A 20,726-nucleotide genomic window follows, 5' to 3' on the forward strand; every position below is an offset into this window, starting at 1 on the left:
TTTGGCATTTGCAATGATTCTATATGTAACTATTTTCCTTGGTAGAAACACTATATACTTGGCATTCTTACAGTCTCTATACCCAATGAAGCTTTGAACCACTCAGGTTACCGAGCATATCTTTGCAAGTTTCTTTTTTCTAAATTGTTTGCAGCAAATTATGATCTCTCAATGCTTGGTAAGATTCATTTTCTCTTATTTTTTTATAAGAATTTTCTTTTTATGAATGAATTTTGTATGTTTTTGAATGGATGGCAAACTCTACTTCCAGAACTCTCTATTTATGTTCGTTGATACAAGAATGGGCACTCTTTTCTCTTACAAAATAATTGCCTTGACCCCTACTCTGTTTTAGGAAACAGAGCCAAATAGTGTAACTAGTTTGCTTAACAAACTTAACCCTATTCTAAAGCCTTTATCTGCTACTAATGGACAATGTAATGCCCTCAAAATAAACCCATTAATCATATATTCTTGACATACTCAGACATAAGAGAATAAAACATAATTACATTTCATTAGAGTATTTATTACAAAATGTATTAAATGTTGACAACAAAAGTAAATGCCCTACGGGCTTACAACTTTCCAAGCCAACACTTGGTTACAAAAGGAGTGAGTACTAACTCAAAACAGATAATAAGCCCTTGGCTTGGTATACATGTAATACAAAAATGGAATCACAAAAGATGTTCCAGCCACTAAGCCTCTCAAGCTACGTCCTTGGAGGTGGCATGCTACCTGTACCTGAAAATGATGTCCCATATAGGGTGAGCCAACGCCCAGTAGAGATATACTAAACATAGTATGAACAATAACTAAAGTATCAACATTTGATAAATGTTTAATTCACATAAATCAACTCATAACTCATTTCAATTACATGACAAATATGTCCATGTTTCATTCCTCTTTCCTTTACTTAATCCATTTCCAATTCACGATAATGGCTCAGAACCTGGCCAAACAATTTAAATGAGATTACATCTCATTTCAATAATACTTCCATTTCATCAAATCAGATGAGATAACAACTCATATTAAACACTTCCACACTTCACATTGGGTACACATATTTGTTGTACTGATGTCATATAAAGGCACTCCCATAATTCAATAAGTACACAAATTTGCTATATTGTGGAGTCCATCTCCTATCTCCTCCCAACAATATCCGGTTTAGGAGTCAATCCCCTATCTCCTCCCAAACCGCGGAGTACATCCCATATCTCCTCCCACACAATACAATATATATAAACATTTAAAATATACACGTTCAATCAATACACAATTTCAATGTATTATTCCAATCGTCATATTCAATGGCATATTCAATTGATTAGTTTTAGTTTGCCTAATCATCATGCATTGTCTACAACAATCAAGACTATTCTCCACCGATAGCCCAAAACAATTATTTCTAAACAGATAATAAATGCCTCAACAAATATATAATCAACATTTTCAAAAGTGAGCAATTAACAAATCCGACTCCACCATTCAAACTCATATTATGCCAATTTCATCATTTCCAACTCAATTTCATATTCCCGTAACATTTCTAAATTAATTATACCAATTAATTTATACAACAAATTAAGATTTTCTTCCCCATTTCTCAATATTGACCCAAAGGTCCAAATATTAGCATTAAACAACAATAAACCCATCTAAGGCCCAAAATACAAATGTATTGACCCATATAACCAAACCCCTATTTATACATTTTGAAACCCTAACACCAAAAATCACCCAACTTCAACATTAAATCAAAATGACTAATTACTTATGTCAAATGTCATAAAAATGAGTAGTTATCCCTACCTCAAGAGATGAAACCTAATGGAGATGATGAAGAAATCTCGAAATGCTCAAAAACCCAAGATTCTCGGATTGATAGATAGCCCACAACAAGCTCCACACTTTTAACAAAGGGACAAAGGTGGGAGATCACTCAAACTAGATCAAACCCTAGAGAGAAGTTGTGTTTTTAGAGAGAGGAGCTCTCAAATGGAGGTTTTGAAAAGTAAGAGAGAGAAGGAAAGTGTGAAAAGTGATTTAAAATCACCCAGCTGCCATTTAATATACGACTAGTCCGCTCAAGCGGAGAATAGGATGCTCGAGCGTCAAGTACAAAAATTGGACCCGCTCGAGCGTAAAAATACCCGCTCGAGCGCCAAGACACAACTGCAAACTCCACTTGCTCAAATGTAAAGGAAAGCCCGCTTGAGTGCAAATTACACTCCTCTAGTATTTCTACAGACATTGAATACCTGCTCGAGCGCAAATAGGCTTGCTCGAGCGCGACCCGCTCGTGCGTAAGTAAATCCGCTCGAGTGTGAAAAACACATCTGCAGAAGTTTTGCAGAGGTACAAAATGCTGAAAGTGTACAAACTCCGCTCGAGCGCAAAGGGACCCGCTTGAGCGGACCACCAAAAAATCTGGGCAACAAGATAAGAGACAAAAGCTCAACCAACCTATTTGAAACACGCCCAATACATCCTAAAACTCAAACATATAGAATTAAATGATGACAACAAGACATATACAACAATTAACTCCACGGAACCTAAGTCCAGATACAACAACCAAAGGAGAAAGAACCGGGATTGCTATAGACAAATTCTACTCAATCTTCTATTCCCTTTTTGATTGACCGAGGTTGGCTTGAGGAAAAAATTATCAGGTGGTTCGGGGAATTTTAGTGTAGCCATTATATCCACCCATCCAATTACACGTGGTGATGTGAATTTTGACTTTTTTTAAGGGGTGAAAAATGATTACATATTCCCTTGTGATTGGATGAACACATGATTTTAAATTTGCTTCAATGTTGACATGTTATCTGTCATTTTTTTTTCTAGTGTTCAATTTTGTGTGTGTAAGAATGAACCATAGTGGTTGTGCGAGACATGTCTTTCGAAAGAAGAAAGAGAAAAAAAAATATGTGGAGACTACCAAATGTCCCCAGGTTTACTTTGTAGATTTTCATCAAAAATTGGTTTTTGAGTTAAAGTTTCATTTGCTCAAATTAGCTTTATCCTTTCAATTTGGCATTTTCAATGATGGCAAATCAAAGAAATATTTCATCATTATTTATTTATTTATTTATTTATTTATCAGCACAATAACCTTACTTGGTTTAACTCATTTTTTTATAAAATTAGATTTTTTTTGATGAATTTTTTAAATATTTTTTGTAATTTTTTTACTTTTTAAATTTACTTAACTTGGATATACTTAAAAAATATAATATTTATAAAAAAAATTAAAAATTATTAAATACAAAAAAAATTTATATACACTTTCATATTGTTTTTGTATTTATTGAATTTTTTAAATAGATTTTTACAAATATTTTATTTTTAAAATAATAATAACAATAATAATTTAAAATAAAAGTGCAAAAAAGAAAGTCAGCTCAAACTCACACCACACTGCCTTTGAAGAAGGAGAAGAAGAAGAAGAAGAAGAAGAGGTCAAAAATGGATGTATCTGCCATTGTTGGAAGAGCAATAGCTTATAATTGGGTATTAAAAGGTACGCCACCAGATGAAGAGTTCATGTTTCTTTCATTATTGGACAAAGAAGAATTGCTGATCGCAATTGTCTACTAAAAGGTACAATATTAGGAGCCCTAGTTCTCATGAGCACACTAGTCAGTAGGAGCACTATGCTAGATAAGAAGAGTTAGGACTGCACAGAAACCAAGTTTGTGGCCTCTCTCCAGATTTACGTGCATATTCTGTTCTGTTGGCTGGGCTCTGCAAATAGACACGTTGAGAAAGCAATATAGCTGTTTGAGTCTGAAAAAAAGGGATGTTGTTCTTGCCAAATGAAGCCCTCAGTGAAATGTTATTACACCTTGTGTTGGTTGATGAACAACATTCACATTGTGCAACGGTTGAACCACTTCCTAACGTTCTTTCATATTTTGTGATCCTGATTTCAGCTTATCAGCATCAAACAAGAGTAACAGATCAATTTAGATTCAGCACCATATTAGCTCCAACAAGCAATCTACTTAAACAACCAATAGCCTAGAGAAAACTTCAAATCACTATTTTTCCAAGTTTTAGAGTTTGTGCTTAATTACCAAAGTGGACTCCCAAATAAAGAACCATTCAATGCATGAGATTTTTGCTAAAATGGAATCTTGGAGATGGTAAAATGTACATTGTCTCACTCTGATTTTGAAGAGACTGTGTTTCTATAATTCAAATCCATGCCACTACAAACATTAATAGCAAATCTTATTATTGGGTCAAACTGTCATTCTTAAGGAGGACTTTCAAATACATAAACAAATTCAAACATTACGTTTTTTATATTTTTAATAAAATATGAAATATGAAAATATTGACCCTGTTTGGGAAGTTTGGTTTTTTTTTTTTTTTTTTTTTTTTTTACTAAAAGACAAATTGGTTACAAAACCAAAAAAAATCAATCTAAACAAAATATAACATCGAACTCCATAATCATTTCACTTTTTATCTCATAAACATCACATCCAACTATAAAAAAACCCAACTATCTTCCCAAACACAAAAAAAAAATTTCTCCAATAATATCCTACAACTAAAAAAACCTACAAAAAAATCCACTTTCCAAACACCCACATTATTTATGAGCGCCATCATGAGAGATTTTGAAAGAGAGCTGATTTCAATACCTTTGACATTTTTCGTCAAACTAGTGGGTTCTTAGTTTTGTTTGAGAGACGACTTCCACTACTACCATTTATGGATAAAAGTTGGATATATATGATTAATATATATATATATATATATATCACATGGGAGGGGATACAAACAGACACAACTTAGCAGTTTCATAGCTAACTATAGAACACCAAAATCATTATAATTTAAAGGAAGTTGTTATGGTATGCATTTTAAAAAATGTGTTATAATAGACATAACTCGTTTGGGAACATGTTTTTTTTTAGTAACTTTGTGACTTTTTTGCTAAAATATGATGTAAAAAAATTAGTATATTTGGGATAGTTTTTTTATTTTTTTATGAAAAGATGTGCAAGAAGTAGAGAAAAAATGAAATTTTTAACTTTTTGGTATAGGTTGTTGGCTTTTTGATTTTTTTAATAACTTTTTAACTTTTTGGCTAAAATCACCACTTGCCAAATGAGGCCTTATGATATTTTGTAACAAACATGACTGTAGCTGGTTTTTAGGTTTTAAAGCTCAAAACTGAATCCTTTTGTTGAAGATTCGAACGATTGCACAGCATAACATTTCATTATCGAGTGTTCAGAGTGAAGCGCCCAAGTCATAAGGGCGGTCAAAAAGGAATGTCTACAATCACTCTAAGTCATAACTCTACTCACAAAAATAATTCATAACATTTATACTAAACTCGTAATGTTATTTTAAAAGTGCACATCTTATATTCGTTTATTACAAAGTGAGCTAACACATCACAAACACTCCACTTTCATCAAAAGAAATAAAATTAAATAAAAAATTTATCATGAAATGTATCAAACAACAAGAAAATTTTCTATCAAAGAACAAATTTATCATTAATTCTTTTCATTTAGATTCAGTGAAATCAATTATTTATGTCGATCGTCTCTATCATCCTTTGATCATTTTCATGATCACTATCAATTGCTATTGTTGATCAATTTCATCAAATGCAATGTTTCATATTTTGGTAAAATAATAGTACAATGACCGCATTTATATATCATGTTTTATTTATTATTTCATTTGTTAAACTTTCATTGATTTAATGAGTTACATTACCTATCAACCACGAAAAATGAATAAATGTTACATTACTTATATCAGTTATCAGTCTATTATAATAAACAAAATAGTAAATAAAGTATGACAAATAAATATAAATATTATTTTAGTAGCAAATGGAGAGCATATAGGAGAGGAGAAAAAACATGGCCCTTTTCTTTTTATTATAGGTAATAGAAAAGTAGAAAGAGCCAGAAGATAGGTCAAATTAATAACAAATCAATGAGCAAAGCAATTAGGAGAGGAAAAAAAACATGACCGTTGCCAGTTTTTATTATAGGTAATAGGAAAATACTATAGAACTCAAACTTTCTATCAAATAAATGATCAAAGGTCTCACATGGGTGTGAAGTTCACAAAATTGTGAATCCCACAATCATGTGAAACATTTGGTCATTTATTTGGTAGAAGATTTGGTATCCCTAGCATTACACTAGGTAATATATATATACTAGTTTCGAAAAGTCCACGAGTTACTGTTATAATATATTTATATTTTATTTTTTGATAATTTTTTAAGAATGTTTGTATAATTATAAAAAAAATTTACTCAATATATAAGTCATCATTAATAAATTATTCAAAAAATAAAAATAAAAAATTAAATCTCAAACCGTTAATCGATTCTTTTATATATATATATATATATATACACTAGAGATTGCCCGTTTTTGAAGGTATTATCTAATAAAATTCTTATATTACAATCTATGTGTTGCAAAAATGTTAACGACTATAAAAATGTTTTATGAAAAGTGTCTCAAAGTTGTGATCAAACAATCAAAAATGTTTAGGATTAATCAGTCGACCAACAAAGGCTAGATGATTTTTCGTAAAACTTTTAAGAGAAATTATGTAGCATACCCAAACAAAAGTAGCCCTAAATAGTATATCAAAAAACCATAGAAAGACCACTACATGAAACTTTTGATTGGTTCAAGATAACTTGTGAAAATACAATAAAGAATTCAAATCAAAAGTTACATTGATCATAAATTGTTCTAGGACCATCTCGGATGAAACAAACATAAATTTTTAGTAATCACTATTAAACTAAAAATAAAACAATCAAATTTAGATGAGTAAACCAAACTAAACCAAACCAAGTCTTAAGTCCCATCAAATGGGATCGATTGCATAAATAAAATTGTACACAATAAAATAATCAATTTCAAATCAGTTTAATAATAATAATAATAATAATAATAATAATAATAATAATAAAAGCCATTGTCTATTTTGAAGAGTGATTGTTGTCGGCCACCATGACAAACTAAGAAGCCACTTGCACACAAATGCAAAAAATATATTCTTGAAGGCCCAAACACATTTCTCATGTGTGATGGGATTTTTTGGTGCCCAAAATATTAGAGTGACTTCATGTGGACAATGACACTTTTTACCAAGAAAGGTAATATATCTTGTATATAAGAGCAACACTATCACATTCTCTCTTCTTTTTTCATCTTGCCGCACTCAAATACCTCTCCAACTCAGAGAAAATCATGCAGTGGACTGGAATACATCTATTGATCCTCATAGTCATTCTATTTTGAGATATTTAGACAGCAACTATTGCATAAACTTTGACAACATGTGTATGCGTACATGTGTAGTCTTAAGTTCTTAAACATCCAAGAATGCATTTGAAGAAAACAATTTATCAAGCTCCAAAATAGTGTGAACATAATTAAAATGGACAATTACCAAAAACAAACCATAGAAGTATCAAGAAACAAATCCAAATGCTTTATGTAAATTTTACATGCTTTAATCATTTGAAATAACTTATGGAATTAAGAAACTTGCAGCAATCAAGCCCAACATCTCCACCACCCCCTGCAAATGTAGCACCTTTTAGAGAGAGAGAGAGAGGGGTGCATAAACAAAGGCAACTTACTCAGACAAAAATGGTGGTGTCCATGATTAGTAGTAGTGGAGGTGATGTGAAGGACATTATGAAGTTGCTGCAAGTTCATCAAGAAAACCTAAAAATGGTGATGACACAATTCCTTTTTTTTACTCATATAAATGCAAGTAAAGAATTACAAAATTCAGTAGAAACAAAAGAATAGTTGAAAATTAACAATCGACAAACAAAGACTATATCACATAGTCCATATCACCAAACATTTGCTATTGTAGTCTTTTCCCTTTCTGATCCACCTGTAATTTGCAACAAAGTAAGCACTTTAGTTGCATGATGCAAAAAGAAAAACTTGAATTTGAAGTTGGGACAATAATATGCTGCTTCTCAATGATCAATTTGCATGGTAAGAGAACCAAGAACAGGTTTTAACATTAGCATTCACAACTCTATCCTACCTGCAAATGAAACTTACTATCCATAACAAATAGTTGCATTATGTGAAATAAGAGAGAAAGAGCAAACAAAATGACAGGAAAAAAAAAAACAAAAAAAATCAATCTAACAAAAGTAACATAGAAACATAATTTCTTTTCCTAACAAAGCTCTACCAATAATTAGTTCATTAAAATAAACTTGAAAGCCCATATCACCTTAAAAAAAAAAAAAAAAATCACACCTGAAAAAAAATTACAAAAATAAAAAATATATATAAACCAAATCATAATCTAAAATTACAAAATCACACCTTGAAAAAAATATAAAAATTAAAAAATAAATCTAAAATCATAATTAACTATTTATTATCCATGCCAACAACACTTCATATGTATAAACATTTATGGCCAATCAAACCAAAATGAATACATAAACCAAACCAAAACCAAATTACTTACATTTATTTGAGCAAAGTTAATTCAAACATTTATGGCCAACTTAACTCTATGAAAGGCATACCATATGCATTTTTTTACATAGCATCTTCCTAATTTGAAACTAATTAAACATGTACTATAGAAAGGATTTTTATTTGAGAGTATTTTAGCATGCTATTTACTGTTTTCATAAATTATGACCTATTCAATTAAATGTTGTTGATCATTATAATACCTAAAAAGCACTTATAACACCTAAAAAGCAATCAATGCCATCAATGGACACAATAGCTCTAGAAAAAAACTTCAAGTACCATCAACACCATCTAGTTGTAGACCTCAAGTACCATCAACACCAACCTTGAGGAAAAAAACAAAAAAGGAATTAGTAAAATCCCTTAACCAAACAATAACCAAATAACAAAGAATTAGTAACCAAAATAATAACCCTACATATGTCATTATCCACTACCTAACAAAATTTTAACAAAGATATTCTCATGGACCCAGTAAACATAGCTAGGTGAATGGAAGCATAAATAGGGGAGAAACAAAATTCCTCTACCCCTTTATGGTTAGATGTACTCATTACACGATGTAAAAAAAACAAAAAACAAAAAACAAAGTATTAAATAACATATGGTAAATAAAGATAATGAAACATACGATATAGTATGCTTACTTTATGGATGTTACTCCTCTATGACCTGAGCTTTTAAAAAAAAAACAAAACAAAACAAAAAAAAAGAAATAATAAGCAAAACAATCAATAAATAGCATGAAATTTACATTTAAAAAATTTATCAAAAGTTTGTTTTTGTGTTAGTGTATATGCGTGAAAATAAACCAAGGGAAAAAAAAAAAACAAACAAACAAAGGAACAGGGAATTCCAAAATGAGAGAAAAGAGATACTTCTGAGACTCATAGGTAGTAGGATTGAGGTTCAAAATCTTCCTTGGGAGCTTTTCTTTATCAACTGATGATGAAAGCAAATTCACGTCAAGTAAATACATGGTTATTCAAATGATAGCAAACAAATAAATACCAAAAAAATAAACAATTGACCACAACTTAGAGCACAATTGTTTGGGTAAATTAAATATAATGGGCATAGGCATGGGTCTTTTTTTTTTAAACTAAGAATTATAAACAAAGTTAATATGCCTTCATTGTTGTTGGATAGAGATAGAGATTCCTTTCTACGGATATTGGCTTGAGAGAGAGAGAGAGGGAAGGTAACCGTATGTACATATGTATAAGGGTGATGTAAAATTTTCAATGCTATCTATCCCAGATGTAGAAATAGAAATCAATTGAATTTCTAAGATGTAGAAATCAATAGCAAACAAAACCTTCACCAAACTCATGTCAATAGTAATAGCAATAACAAAACCCATCTAGTACTGTAAAACCATCTAGTAAACAAAACTCAAGTCAATAACAAAACCCACCTAACCAAAGATGTAGAAATCAATAACAATAACAACTAAGTCAAACACTTCACCAGAAACACAATCCTAAATATTGGCCCAAAACACTAAATATTAGCACCAATTTACAAAACTCATCCATGTCATAATGGGTATAATTAACCACTAATCAAGGAAAGATCCATCTAAAATGCTTAGAAATCTTTGGATTCTTAAAATATGATTATCAAAGAAGTACTCTGCTTTGATCAATCAAAAGTTTATGAAACTTCAAATATGCTCAACTGCTCTTGCCATACAAACCAACCCAATTCAAAAACCCACTTTACATATAAAACCTCTATGGTTCTCTTTCTCCAATTCTCCACCATATTTTTATATTTGTATGTATAGATGAATGTATGTACTTACGTACATATGTATGAGGGTGATGTAAAATTTTCAATGCTATCTATCCCAGATGTAAAAATAGAAATCAATAGAATTTCTAAGATGTTGAAATCAAGTCAATAGCAATAGTAATAACAAAACCCATCTAGTACTATAAACCCACCTAGTAAACAAAACTCAAGTCAATAACAAAACCCACCTTCACCAAAGATTTAGAAATCAATAACAATAACAACTCAAGTCAAACACTTCACCAAAAACACATCTAGAATTTCAACCATTTCCTTAATTCTCTAGCAGACAAAACCCATCTAGAATTTCAAACACATCTAGTACTATAACATTTCAAACACATCCAGTACTGTAACTCATATGAAAAATAATTCAAAAAGAAACACTAAAATTCTGAAATCCAAAAATATCAAACCCATCACCAAACTCAAGCAAGAACCAAAAGTACTATGACCCAAATCCAAAAGGAGAGAAACCCACAAAAATATTATGGATTGCAAATTTGTAAGTTGTAGTTTACCTCTAAATGGTTGCGATGTCGTCGCAAGAGGAAAGAGGCGAAATGGGAGGGCAAAAGAAGAGAGTTGGTGGTTGATGGTCAAGAGGAGCGATGACAACAAGAGGCGATGAGAGGTGATCAATAGTCGGTGAGTGGTGCTGTCGTCATGAGAGGAAAGGGAGAGAGAGAAGAGCGTATGAAAGAGAGAGGATTTGGGCAGAGATAAAAGATGAGAGAGTTCGATGAGCGTGGGTCTCTCTTCTGTAAGGAGCGGATGGGTATGTTTTGATAGTTGAAATTTGGAAAAGTGAGGTGCGACGAATAAGGATGGGTGGTTACAGAGTTTATGGCTCTTGGGCGGGAAGTTTAGGTAGAGTGAGTGAGAAGGTTTTCATCTCTACCATCCATCTTCAAGCAGAAATGAATCATGACCATTAAAATGTTCTAATAAAACAATTGTCTTTAAGATAAATTCAAAAACCCTCTTCCCTCATTATCTATACTATATATTAAGCAAAATGGGGGTTTTAACCCTCAATGCCTGTGGGAGCTTCAATATGTCAATCCCAATTTTCTAATTTTTTGTTTTTTTAAAAAAAATTAACCTCAGCATTTATTAACTTTTCTCAACCTACAAGACTTTTTGACTTCTCTCATAATTACTGCAATACCTTTTCCAAAACAAATTATTTGTATATTAAAAAAAATTTAAAACAAATATAAATATCTATATCTATCTATTTATTTATATTTATCTCTAACCCACAAGTTTTGTGAGAGTTCTAATATCTGAACCTTAATTTCTTAAATTTTTTGATTTCTTTTGAAAAAAAAAAAAAAACTTAGCACTTATTAAATCCTTCCAAGTCTTTTTAACTTCTCCAATACACACACTCTTTTTAACTCTTCACATACCTATTGCAAACAATGAGTCTCCTTTTTGTTCTCTTCTTATTGACTTCTCACTTCTACACTTTCAACATCAGTGATCACGTATGCAAACAGTAAGTCTTCTTTTTGTTTTCTCCTTCTTGACTTTTCCTTTTGTTTACTGTTTTAATGTTGTAGTTAGATAGCACATAAAAATATTTGTGATTGAAGTTAGTTAAAAAATCAAATTATAATTTTTTAATTATAATTAGTTGAATGATTATTTTTTTTAATGTGATTGTAGTTAGTTTAATAGTTCTTTTTTTTCATTTATTTATTTTATTATGTGAAAAATGTGAGGAGATTGTAGTTTGTTCAATGGCTCTTTTTTTAATATGATTGTTGTAGTTAGTTTAATGGTTTTTTTTAATGTTATTTAATCTTTTTATTTACTATTTTAATTTTTTTTGATTTTTTAATATGATTGAAGTTAGATAAATATAAACCATCAAAAAGAGAAAAATGTGATTATAATTATTATAATTATTTGATTATAATTAGTTGAATGATTCTTTTTTTTTTTTTAATGTGATTGTAGTTAGTTTAATAGTTTTTTTTTCATTTATTTATTTTATTATGTGAAAAATGTGATGTGATTGTAGTTTAGTTTAATAGTTCTTTTTTTTTCATTTATTTATTTTATTATGTGAAAAATATGATGTGATTGTAATTTATTCAATGGCTCTTTTTTTTAATATGATTGTTGTAGTTAGTTCAATGATTTTTTTAAAATGTTATTTAATATTTTTATTTACTATTTTAATTTTATTTTTGATTTTTTAATATGATTGAAGTTAGATAAATATAAACCCTCATAAAGAGAAAAATGTTATTATAATTAGTTGAATGATTCTTTTTTTTTAATGTGATTGTAGTTAGTTTAATAGTTCTTTTTTTTCATTTATTTATTTTATTATGGGAAAAATATGATGTGATTGTTGTTTGTTCAATGGCTCTTTTTTTTTAATATGATTGTTTTAGTTAGTTCAATGATTTTTTTAATGCTATTTAATCTTTTTATTTACTATTTTAATTTTATTTTTAATATGATTGAAGTTAGATAAACATAAATACTCACAAAGAAAAAAATGTAATTATAATTAGTTCAGCGGTTCTTTTTTTAATGTGATTGTAGTTAGTCAATGGTTCTTTTTTCATTTATTTATTTTTTTTATTATGGAAAAAATGTGATGTGATTGTAGTTTGTTTAATGGTTCTTTTTTTTTAATGTGATTTAATCTTTTATTTATTGTGTTTAATGATTTTTCTTAACAATTATTTATGAAAAAAATATGATTATAGTTAGATAGCATAAAAATATTTATGATTTGATTTGATTTTTTTTCTGATTTGATTTTTAAAATATCAATTATTGATAATGATTAGATTATATTTTGAAAAAAAAATGTAATTGATTTTTTTAACTCACTGTGTTTTTTAAAAAATGTCACTAATTGTTTCAACGACAGTTTGAAAATTTTATCTATACTATATATTAAGCAAAATGGATTTTTAACCCCCAAGGCCTGTGAGAGTTAATATCCCAATCTGAATTTTCTAAATTTTTTATGTAAAAAAAAAACCTCAGCATTTATTGATTTGGTCAAAATTCTCTGATCAGTATTTATTAACTTTTTTCAATCCACATATCTTTTCACATGCTTGCATTTATTGATTTGGTCAAAATCCCCTGATCAATATTTAAAATCTCATCATACAAATAATTATAGATACAATCCGTGTATAGTTGCTTTAGTATCCTTTTTAACTTCTCTCATACACTATGACTAGTGATAAAATTATTAAATTATTTTTATAAAAAAAATCTTAAAAAATATAATTTATGTCTTAAAAAAAATCTAAAATAAATATAAATATTTATAATTACGACAATACTAGGTAACTCAAATTTTTGTGGCTCAAATGGCTTAAACCTGTCAAAACGACGTCGTTTTGACAGATTTTGAGTGTAAAACGACGTCGTTTTGACAGATTTGAGCTATTTAAACCACAAAAATTTGAGTTACCAAACATTTTCCTTATAATTATATGTAGGGCAGTGATTGAGGGCCCGAAATGGGGGAGCCCGAATGCCCCGAAATTCCATTTCAGGAAAAAAAAAAAAAAAAAAAAAGGAAAAAAGAAAGAAAAAAAGAAAACAGTTTCCAAAATTGGAAATTAGGGATATTAGGGACAACTTTTTTAGGGCTACAAATCATTTTTCTTATATGTAAGCTAGTATGTGCCTGTTTGGCAGAGCTTAATTACAGCTTATTTCAGCTTTCAGCTTAATTTAAGCTATTTTAATGTGTTTAGTTTAACTTATAGCTTATAGCTTTTTGAAAGTCAGAAATCAGCTTATTCTTTGAGTGGGGCAGGAGATGCTTTAAGAATAAGCTGAAAATCAGCTTAAGCTAAAAGTTATAAGCTATAAACTGTTGAGGCATAAGCTATAAGCACTTTCCCACAGCTCTACCAAACAGGGCCTATATAAATATATAAATATATGTTTTTGTCTCTATTAATTATTTTAACCAAAGTACGAGTGTTTCTGATCTCAAGGAACGGAGTGTCGGCTCCTTTTCAGTGCTGCTGCTGCTACTACTACTCTCTCTCTCTCTCTCTCCCTCTGTCTCTCACTCTCCCCACACACACACAGCTTGAAGAAGATGTCAAGAAGAAGAAGAGTTTCTGATTCTTCCATTATTGGACGAAGAAGAATTGCTGATCATAATTGTCAAAAAGGTACAATATTTCCCTCATTCTTGTTTCATCTGTTTCGTTCTCTCTCTAACACCACCACAAGCCCTACTTCTCCTCCTCCTCCTCCTGCTGTTGCTGTAATACCCAAACAACGATGCAATTTGGTTCCCAATTATCTTCAATCTGCTTTAATTTCGTTCAATCGCATGCTCCAAATGCGGCCTTTGCCCCCCATTTCTCAATTCAACAAAGCTTTAGGGCTTATTACGAAAATGGGTCATTACGCCATCTCTCTTTCTCTTATTCTCAACAAGTTGCAACAGTTCCAAGGCATTCAGGTCGATCTCTACACCTTCAACATTGCTATTAACTGTTATTGCCGCCTTAATCAAGTCCATTTCGGCTTCTCTCTGTTAGGTTCCCTCTTCAAACGCGGTTTTACACCTGATGGAACTACCTTCAACACTCTGATTAATGGACTTATTTTGGAAGATAAAACTCCTGAAGCTGTAGAATTATTTAAGAAATTAATCACAACTAGAGATATTGAACCCGGCGTCATTATGTATGGAACCATTGTTAATGGGCTCTGCAGAACCGGGAACACTGTCAGGGCTGTTAGTTGCTTAGGATGATGGAAGAGGGGAGTGGTAAACCTGACACCGTAGTTTATAACACAATCATTGATAGTCTTTGCAAGGATAGAATGGTGGATGATGCTGTGAAACTCTTTACAGAAATGAATGAAAAGGGTATTTTCCCAGATGTTGTCACTTATACTTCTTTGATTCATGGCCTATGTAATTTTGGCCGGTGGGAGGAGGCTACAGAAATGTTAAGAGAAATGTTGGATAGTGGTATTGCTCTGAATGTTCATACATTTAATGTGTTGGTGGATGCATGTAACCAAGGAAGGGACGATGAACAAGGCAGAGGAGGTACTTGAAGTCATGATACAAAGAGGTGTGGATCCTGATGTAGTCACATACAATACTCTAATGGATGGATAGGAGCATTCACCCTAATATTTTTAGCTATAACATTCTAATCAATGGATATTGCGGGAAGATGAAAATAGATGAGGCCATGCATCTCTTTCGAGAATTGCCTCGAAGGGGGTTGAAACACAACAGCGGAACTTTCAACACTATGTTACAAGGTTTGTTTCGATCAAATAGATGTGGAGCTGCTCAAGAACTTTTTAATGAGATGCAAGTTGTAGGCATAATTCCAAATTCTCAAACTTATGGTATCTTATTGGATGGATTGTGCAAAAATGGGCATATTTCTGAAGCATTGTCATCATTCCACATGATGGAAAGGAACGGTTTAGATCTTGATATTGTTATGTACAATATTCTCATTGATACATTCTGCAAGGATAAAAAGCTTGATACTGCAAGGGCCTTTTTCAATAACCTTTCTTCCAAGGGGTTACATCCTGATGTTAAGACATACAATATGATGATACACGGTCTTTGTAAAGAAGGCCTACTACAAGAAGCTAAAGAGTTGTTTGTTAAAATGGAACAGAGTGGTTGCTTGGCAGATGATTTCACTTACAACACTATTATCTGAGGATTTATTAGACAACACAAGTGCTATGAGGCATTAATACTCGTTGAGGAAATGGTTCAAAGGGGTTTTTCAGTAGATGCATCCACTTTTCCCTTGATCATAGATATACTCTCAACTAAAGGACAAGATCCTGCTCTCTAAGAAGTGATATAGAAGTTCATGCCCAAAGATAGTCATGGAATGCAAGAGAATGAGTAAATTTCTTAAGCTGTAAAGGTAAGGCTATATTATACTAAAACGTGTAGCCTTTTACACTTATAAAATGTTTGTTATTTGGTGAAACTCTTTTAAATATATGTATAGATGTTGCATCTTGCCTATACTGATATGTACTGCACGAATGACAAATGTAGTACATTGACTGGTATGAATTAACGACATTGGTTATGTTTTATTATACCTCCTCTTCTCTTACTCTAGGATGAAATTATTGGTATAAATTAAATGGGTTGAGATTGATCTCTATTAGCAAGAAGATTGATCATGGAATTGTTCCTTTTGTAATTCCTACAGTGCTATATTAGGCCAAGTTTGGCATGACCTAAATAATACAAAAAGTCAAAAAGTTACTATCCTATTTAAGTCACATCATCTTATTTAAATCACATCACCTCTCTAACACATCACATCAAACCCAACCCAAACCCAACCCATATAAGCCAATAAGTCAAAAAATGCACTTTTTTAGAACATCCCAAACCAACTCTTTGCATGAAATAGAAAAAGAGTCATTGTCTTGTTTCAGTACATGACTCAAAGATACATAAAGCCTGGCTTCTACTAGCTTTTGAATTCTTTTTGCAATGTGCAAGCAAATCAGAAAACCCAACTTGAGAAGCATTTAAGCTAAATTAGTTTAGGTCTATAACATGGATACAATTTTGCTAGTCACCATTTTCAAAGTTACATCTTTCATTCTTTTCATACAACACTCTTTTTTAATGGAATGCGGATTAAGTAGATTAAGATAGCTTAGTGAACCGTTTTTGCTAGTGTATTTTAAAAATGATTGACTGGGTTTGTAGCTTGCTTGGTTTATTAGCCCATATTTTGATGTTACCAATTAAGGACTCTTTGGAAAGAAAGATTGGTTTGCAACGAAGGGGTTCTGGTATTGTTATATGGTACTGTGATGAGATTTGGTTATATATAGCTTGCATTTATTAAGTTAACTACAGATTTGGTAGTTCTCATATGACCCTTGGGGTGATTTTAAAAGTTTCCTGGTATGTATCCTTTTGATATTGGGGCTGTTGAGTCTAAAAGATATTGATATGGAACTATACCATAGCTAGAGTGGAAGTGAATTATCGAGGCATAAGTACTAACAAAGTGGCTAGTGGCTACTCAACTGTAGGAGGCGAACCTGTGGACAATTGGTCCAACTGTTGCGTTGTAATGCTTCAGAACACAAGGCTGCAGTCTGCCGAGGCCATGGATTGCATAGTGTCTAACTAGCAAATGTTTCCTGGACTGATTGATGAAAGACACAGAAAGGGTTGCAACGACCCATACATAGAGTGACAATTGACATGTCCCAGGAATGGAAACCCTTTGGCTGGTAAAGTTGGCAACGTGCAACTTTCATCTTTCATTTAGTTGGCATGTAATCAACTTGATGGGCAAACCACTTTTCCAGCTTACCTATCCGATGAGGCCGAGGGTGGGAATATATACATCTGTCGCTGGGTAACTTCTAACAGATGCACCAGGAGTTTGCCGTTTTGATGTCTCCCCCTGGTACGAGGATAGCTGCCTTTTTCATTAGTCAGCTCCTTAAAGCTTCTGTTTTTTTTCTTTTTCTTTTTCTTTTTCTGAAAAATTGCCATTTGAGTTTTATTAGTTGTTAGATGTTGCTTAGTAATTTATAGATTCTGTCATGATGTTGCTCACTAAATAATTTTTAATTTTTGAGTGTATTTTACCTGTTGTATTTCACGAAAGCTGTAAAGGAGCTATACTATTTTGATTTTGAGCTTTAATTCATTAAAATCAAGCAAATGCAACCTATGGGAAGAAGATAAAGTACAGGTTGACCCTGTTGATCAACCGAAGACGAGCTCTTAAAGCCACTTCTTCCTCTTTATTCTTGGAGAGATAATTGTAATGTCCTTAAAATATCCTACAATACATGTTGAAAGAGGATAGGTTCAGGTATATGTTTTCTTTCCGTGGTGCCCACCATTCAACCAATTGTGAGATGCATTACTTTAAGTCTATTATCTCTTTTCTCTTCATCCGTATCTCCTTTCATTGTTGAATTATCTTATCAGCATTAATTATAACTATTCAGCAAAGAACATTGCAGAGACTGCGCTTGTCACCCATTCTCTTCGCTTATGGATTGCACTAGTTTACCTCCTTTAACCCCTTTCTATTTTATTGTTTATTGTTTTGCTTATTGCTCTCACATATTCGTCTTGCTTGTTTGTTGCAGTGCTTCTTCTATTTGCTACCTTCCTCCCTTTCTCCTCTATATGATGAAATATGGTAAACCTTAGTACACAATCTCTCTCTCTCTCTCTCTCTCTCTCTCTCTCTCTCTGGCATAAAATCAAATGCATGGAGTAAGTATATGAATTAATGAATGCCCTGCTCTTGTGACATGTTTGTTACTTGTATGTATGATTTATGCAACTGGGATCTTGCTGGGTTAAGGAATATATGTCATGGTAGATGCAAAATTTGTCTTTGTTTTAGGAGAAGTTTTCTAGTCTTTGCTATAAAGCAAGTTGTAAACGGAATATTGTTGGAAGAACGGTGTGGCTGGCTAATGAAATTTTTTTAAAAAAATAAAGGGTGTGTTTGGTTTGTGTTTGTATAGTAGTTTTTGAGATAAAAAGTACGAAAACTTATTTGGTTTGTCTTTTTTCATAAATAGTTTTAGAAAATTGTTTTGGAGATAGAGTTTTAAATAAAGTGATTGATTTGATGTGTATGAGAGAGAGAGAGACAGAGAGAGAGAGAGTGATTTTGGAAAGTAGGTAATCAAACAAAATTTTGAGATTTTTTTTGGAAAAATTTGTTTGGTTTGATTACTTTTGAAAATTTGTTTGTAGAGTATTTTTCCCAAAAGCTTTTCTGAAAAACAAATCAAACAAGTCCAAAATGTTCTGTGAGGCTCCAGTTACCCTCATCAATTTTTGTTGTGTAAATCTACCAAATAAAATGCATTTTTATTTTCTGAAAATATCATGCTTTTTTTGTTTTTGTTACCATTAGTAAAAAAATCCCGTGTATCTGAAAATTGATCTATTTGTTTTTGTGCAGTGCAGGTCAGAACAGAGTAGAAGAAAGTTGAAGTCCAAGATGAAGCTCAGGAGTTGCTGTAATTGTAACGATTGGTTTCACTCACAGTATTTAAAATTGTGTTTGGATATTATATTTGTCGAGAGATTTCTAGAATAATTTATTTATTTATTTCTATTTTTCTGTTGATTTTGGTTTTGTAAAGTGAGAAGGATATGAATGTAAATTTATCAAAAGAATTTATTTTAATATTAAGTAATTTTATTTTCCTCTCTCTATGTATCAAAGATGTGTTTAAATTTTGAAATTTTTAATGCTGTGTTTAGTTCATCAACTTGGTAAGGGATTGGTAAGGGATTTAGAAAGAAAAAAAAAATGGTAGTGAAATATGAATGAAATATAATTATATTTTTGCACATTTTTTCCTTTTTATTTTCAAATTTTTATTTAAATCTATAAATCAAATACAGTTTATTTTATTTTATTTTTAATAAAAAGAAAATGATTTCCTTGAAGAAATTATAACATTCCAAATATTAAAATATTGGTGATGTATCATAAAATAAAGAGAACCATTAAAAAAACAAATGAATTATAAACTCAAATATATGTTTTAAAAAATACATATAAAATTTGGAGGAATTTTTTTAGGGTCCTTGGTATTACGATATTATAGTATAAAGGACATACAATATTATAATGTCTAAGGTCCCTCAACATGGATTCGGAGAAAAATCGATCCAAAAAATTTCTCAGGCTTCTCATAGAAATTCTTTGCCCAAAGAAATTCTAATCCAAAGAATAAATTGATACTATTATAACCAATTGAAGAAATCAAATCCAGTAACATTATTACTCAATCAATAAGAAACTCTAATAACCAGAAACTCATCATCCAATAAACACTAACCTATGTGAATCTAGCAAGAAAAAACCAAACACTTGGAAAGGTTCAGACACAATTGACAACCAATTAAGAAATGAATCCAATCAACGCAACAAATAATCACAGAGAAATTCTGGTTCACAGAGAATTTCTCTGTACTTCATAGAGAAATTCTAGTTCCGATAAACTCTGGTTCAATAAGAATTTCTTTGGTTGAATTTTCTTTGAACTTCACAAAAATTCTGGTTCACAGAGAATTTCTCAGGATTTTGAATTTTCTCTGGACTTTACATAGAATTATCTCCAAAATCAGAGAAATTTGTCTCATTATGTGCAGAGAATTACTCTGGAATCAAACCAGAGAAAATTGAAATTTCTTTGAACAAAATTGTTTACTTTTGTAGAATCCTTTCTCTGTAAAACTAGAGAAAATTCAAATATTTTATCAGAGAAAATTCAAAATCTTATACCAGAGAAAATTACAAATCCTTTACCAATCAAATCCTTTATCAAGTGAATAGAAGAGGAAGAATGAGA

The 20,726-nt window shown here is 31.1% G+C and overlaps 1 non-coding gene across 1 annotated transcript; it reads left to right on the forward strand.

Moving 5' to 3' along the window:
* Positions 1–15,925: 15,925 nt before the first annotated feature.
* Positions 15,926–19,575, forward strand: LOC114284208 (uncharacterized). The gene is made up of 5 exons (XR_014333601.1): positions 15,926–16,270; positions 17,412–17,615; positions 17,694–17,794; positions 18,492–18,544; positions 19,325–19,575. It is a non-coding gene; the product is annotated as an uncharacterized LOC114284208 (transcript).
* Positions 19,576–20,726: the final 1,151 nt, after the last annotated feature.

Source organism: Camellia sinensis, chromosome 6 (assembly GCF_055761805.1).
Source record: "Camellia sinensis isolate YWXY chromosome 6, ASM5576180v1, whole genome shotgun sequence".
NCBI classification, from domain to species: Eukaryota; Viridiplantae; Streptophyta; class Magnoliopsida; order Ericales; family Theaceae; genus Camellia; species Camellia sinensis.